We start from the raw sequence: 5,184 nt of genomic DNA, 5'->3' as shown, positions 1-5,184 counted from the left end.
TTCTAAATAACCCCTGAACATTAATGATATACACAATTACGCCCAGTGAGCGTCAAGTGAAGCTTATCTGTTTTTTGCTTGATTATTTCAAATACCATTATCTAAAAAATATGACATTTATAATTTAAGCTACTTTCTTAAAATAAATAGAGAAAACAATGTATTGTGTCATCAATTGACACAACATTTAATGTATCAATTAGTTTTTACTACCAGCAAGGTATGAATAAAAATTAATAAAACAGATATAGTATTTTTTTAATTTTTTTTTTTTGATCTAGCTAATATTTTATATTAGTTAGCTTTTCAAGTAATGCTTGGATTATTATGACATTGCTATCACCAGGCCTTGTGGTTCTCTAGTTAACTGCATTCCTTCAAGTCAACTTTTTCCCTTCTTAAAAGTGTTTCTTTAAAGTGAAAAAGTAATTTTGTAATAAAAGTTAAGACATTTATAGTTTAAACTAACTTCTAAAAATAAATAAAGAAAACAATGTGTTGTATCATCTATTGACACAACATTCATAATAGCAATTTGTTTCTACTACCAGCAAGGAATGAATAAAAGTTAAAGAAACTGAAATAGAGTAAAAATTTTGTTTATTGTATATCTAGCATTTTATATTAATTAGCTGTTGAAAGAAATTTTTTGGTTATTTTGACATTGCTACCATCAGGCATTTTCCCATAGTAGTTCTCTAGTTAACTTTATTCCTTCAAGTTAACTGGGGATCTTTCCCCCAAAATAATTCGTAATAGAAGTCTTAAAAGTGTGATCTCAGACCATCTTTGTTCACAAGAACTCTTCCCCAGCAATTTCTTGAAATTGAGGTTTAAGTGAAATAGTAGAAGATCTTTATTGATGATTCTCGAGGTTGTTCCTCCAGAAATTTTGTGAAATCATTATTCCATAAACCAAATTTCAGGCTAATCCTCAATAATGCTAGGAAAATAAGGATCAGAGCAGTCTCAAGGAAAAGTTCTGAAGTGTTGGGCTAAAAAAAACGATTTTAGACAATCTCTGGTAGGGGAGAGGATTCAAAGTTTCTCCCCGAAAATGTTTCAAAATTTTGGTAACAGTGTGATTGTGGGCCATTTTTGGTAATGTTTTGGTAAGGGATTATTCCCTGGTAATTCGGCAGTTTTTCGAAATCGAAGGCTTAAAACCAAAATTGTAGACGATCTATGCTTTTAAAATCCGTGTGGTCTGTCAAAGTGTTTCCCAAACTGACACTGGTGCCGTTGGATTCAGGATGGACAGCAGAAGCCACCCTGTTCAGTCCTTTTCCTCTTAACTTTAAAGGAAAGACCAGAGAACTGCCGGATCCTTAAAATAACCAAAAAAGGTCTAAAATTGAGCATTATTAAAGACTTCAATTTGGTACATTTTTCAAAGGTTCACTTAAAGGAATTCCTTTCAAAACTTCTAGCCTCTCCTAAGTTAACAAGAATTCTACAGTTGCGTTTTTTGTTGTTCAATTCCAAAAAATTTCCAGGGAAAAAGTTCCGCCCAACATCACAAAAACAGGGTTCGTACGCTCCGGGAAAACCTGGAATTGTCAGGGAAAATGACATAGTTAAAAATGTGAGGGAAAAGTCAGATAATTTTCCAATATTTCCCAGCGAATTTTGTTCCATGAGATCTAATCTTCGTTTTTTGTCAATGTACGTCAAAAAAAAATTGAAATTTTGAGGTAAAATGCTGGCAATAAAAGAGTGGCGACACACACACACAAAAAAAAAAAAAAAATACTTCTGCAGTCACCATTTTTACCCCTCAATAATTCCCAAGAAATTTTTTTTAAGTGAACAGGAATTATGCACTAACTCAACAAGGGAGAAGACAATTCACTGCTTCAGAAGCACAAGCCTAAGGATAGTAGGGTCAATCTGATAATTCGTTTTTGATCAGAAGCGCTTTACAGCAACATGTGAAACGTAGTCGCCATATTTGGTCATTCACAAGATAGAAGTAGACACAATGCTTAAAAGCCTAAGCATTATAAACAAAGCAGAATTGGATGTTTTCTTTAACTGCAAACTAGAGGTGGGAAATGTCTGATTTGTTCATCAGAGAATCGTTCTTTCTTTTGATCCGTTCATTCAACTCGTTCATTTGAACAACTTTGTTCATTTAAAAAAGTTGCAGGTGATCTCTCTGCACGACGTACTCATGTACATTCGAAATGTTTCATTAGATCAGTGATATTCTTTGAAGAAAAAATAACCAAAATTATCTAAAAGTAAGAAAATATGTCTATGAAAATTAATCAAAAAATATTTTATTTGAGGTCATTTGTAGAATGTTCAAATAAGCACAATTAAGCTGCTTCTTCGTCAGTGGGTGGTAGCAGCAAACCTTAAAAGAAGCCTCACAGGTTTCGGAATGCGGTAAGTCAACAAGTAAACAAGGCGAAAGCATTTCTTGATATATTATAAAGCAAATGTTGAAGTAAATACGGAACTAATATTCATTAAAGCAATTCAAAATATGATTTGAAAAAAGAGCAGGTGACATTAATTTTAAAAAGGATTAACGTTGTTACAACCAGTTTACAAAAATTACCAAATTACCTTATTTCAAACAGTTTACAGTAAATTGGCTGTAACTACATTTTTTTTTTTTAATATCTGGTTTTTAAACAAAAACTGGCGCCCGTTGTTGAAACTGACCTTTTTTTTAATCCCAAAACAAACATCTGTCAACCATGACAGCTACCCAAAAGAAAAAGGTGCATTCCATGAAATATTTTTTTCTAGCTGCAGCACTATAAATACATATTGTATTACCAACAGACCATGTATAGCGAAAAAAGTTAAAAATAAAGCCAAATCAATATAGATGGTAATTGATATATAGGTATGTCATAGAAGACAAACGGATCGCCAAAAAAGTTATAAAAGATATTTTTAAGCACTTTTATTATGCTTCACCTGACTGTCATAGAAAATCTGAGGCCTGCTTTTGCTTATATCTCAGCAACTAGACCAATTAGAGACTTCAGGATTTCACTCAATAATTTGTTTAATCTTAAAGTACAATTTTACACTAAAAAATTAAAATTCTAAAATAAAATTAGTATATCGGTTAGGATGGAAAACAGCAAATTTCATGTAATTTCCCCAATAAATGATTAAATATAAAACTCATTGTTACAAATATTCGTTGCCTTACAACAGTAATATTAATAGTAATCATAATGAAAATTTTGACTGATGGCTTCTGGAGCAAGCATGAAATGTGTTCCCTATGCTCTCATCTATCCTAATAATCGATAACGAACCTAAGAGACAGATTAGGATCTTTTTATCACGACTAACTTGTATGTTTTGAAACATAAATTAGTTTGTGAAACCTTTAATATTTTATGGTTTTAATTAAATTAGCAAACAAATAAATCCTAGAAAGAACCAGGGCCGTCACTAGCTGAAATATCTGGGGGGGGTGCTGACCATTGGCAGCCCTCGTCGATCATTTAAAGGGGTCTACTCCCCCCCCTTCCCCCAGGTATTGAAAAATTAATGTTTTTACATATAAGTGGGTGTGGTTTTTCATTGTTTTCCGACAAAATTTGCATTGAGTATGCACCCTTTGTCCCCAACTCCTGGAAAAATTTAAACTGATGGGCTGGGCGGCCCCAAACAGCTCTACTGTTGCAAAATATTTCAACTGAAATGCAGAACTGTTTGCACAAATATCATGTAAATGCAAGAAGTTCAAAAATTAGTTTGTTAAAATCTTACCCTTTGGCGTTTTGTCCTGAGTATTTCCTAGACTAATCAACATTGACATCACGAGGCAGCATCTTTTTTTTTTTTCATCCTTTCGGTGTTTTTTTTTTTTTTTTTTTTGCGGTGATCTTTCATTGAGATTGCATGCCGTAAAGGAGTGAAAAACTTTAGAGGAAATGCAGATAAAAGTTCAACTGTTAAAAATGTTTTCGAAACGTAGATCCTATTATTAATGCCCCCCCCCATTAATTTATAAATAAAACAAATCTGTATTAATAATAATAATAATGTAATCCTAAATATACCTAATTAAGATTAACAAAGCATTTTTCTCTCGATACAATCCCCCACATACATACGCAGTTTTTGCACGATTGAACTTGGAGGGAGGGGAGTATCAGGAGAAGGTTTGAGAGGAGGACGATCTTAAATGCGATATAGAATACTCGGTTTGAGGGGGTCCGGGGGTTTCTCCCCCGTGAAAAATTTGGAAAAATAGATGTAAAATCCTGCGTTTTGAGGCCTTATCCAGCATAATTCGAACTAGAAATATATCAGTAAAAAAATAGGCAAGCCATAACTTTTTACAAGTTTCCCACTTTTTTTTGCAAATTAAGAAAATAAAAAATAATTTTTTTTTTTGGGTTCGGCAAATCGTCGACATTGATCAAGAGAGATGAGAATGGACAACGTATCGTCACTTGCTCACATCGGCCTTTGGTAGAGTTAATTTTTGATCACCCCCCTTAACCAAACGACAAACAAAATAACTAGTGAAAAATAAATAAAACTCTTAAAAGAAATGGTGTGGAGATTCGAAAAATAGGTAACGAGAGAGTAAATCCTTGACATTCAAACAATTTAAAGTTTATACACTAGATAAGAAATAAAATTGCAGCACTTTTCAAGTACAGTGAAACCTGTGTAAATTGACCACTTGCGGTGCAGTACTTTGGTGGTCAACTTATAAAGGGTGGTAATGATTTTTTTTATTTTTTGTCATTTCTTGCACCATGGACCATGTATTCATTTCTGGAATAATTGGCACTTACTCTTTCAGTTCAACTCACTTTTATTGTTTAACATTACTTTGAAACAATAATTAAAAATGTTATTCAAATATATTTGTTTTTTTCCCTCGTTTTTTACTAAATTAGGCACTGTAGTTTCAGAAAATCCGTAAGTGTCAGCTAATTTTCTCCGACATACTTTTTATCAATCTCAAGTTCAACTAACTTTCTTTTTAAAGCCATTTTATGTAAAACTTTTACAAATAGCAACAAGCTGGACTCTCCTAGTTCATAAAGGCAGTTGAAAATGAAAATGTCTTATCTCTTAATCCCTTGAGCCAAAAATAAGTAACTTTTCTTTTTAGTACAATGCCAGTGTTGCCACAAAATATTGCAACTGGAAGAAAATACTTTGTACTTTTTCTACAGACACCGAGACACC

The sequence above is a fragment of the Uloborus diversus genome, chromosome 5 (assembly GCF_026930045.1).
Source record: "Uloborus diversus isolate 005 chromosome 5, Udiv.v.3.1, whole genome shotgun sequence".
Lineage (NCBI taxonomy): Eukaryota > Metazoa > Arthropoda > Arachnida > Araneae > Uloboridae > Uloborus > Uloborus diversus.
Note: the sequence above shows the minus strand (reverse complement) of the source record.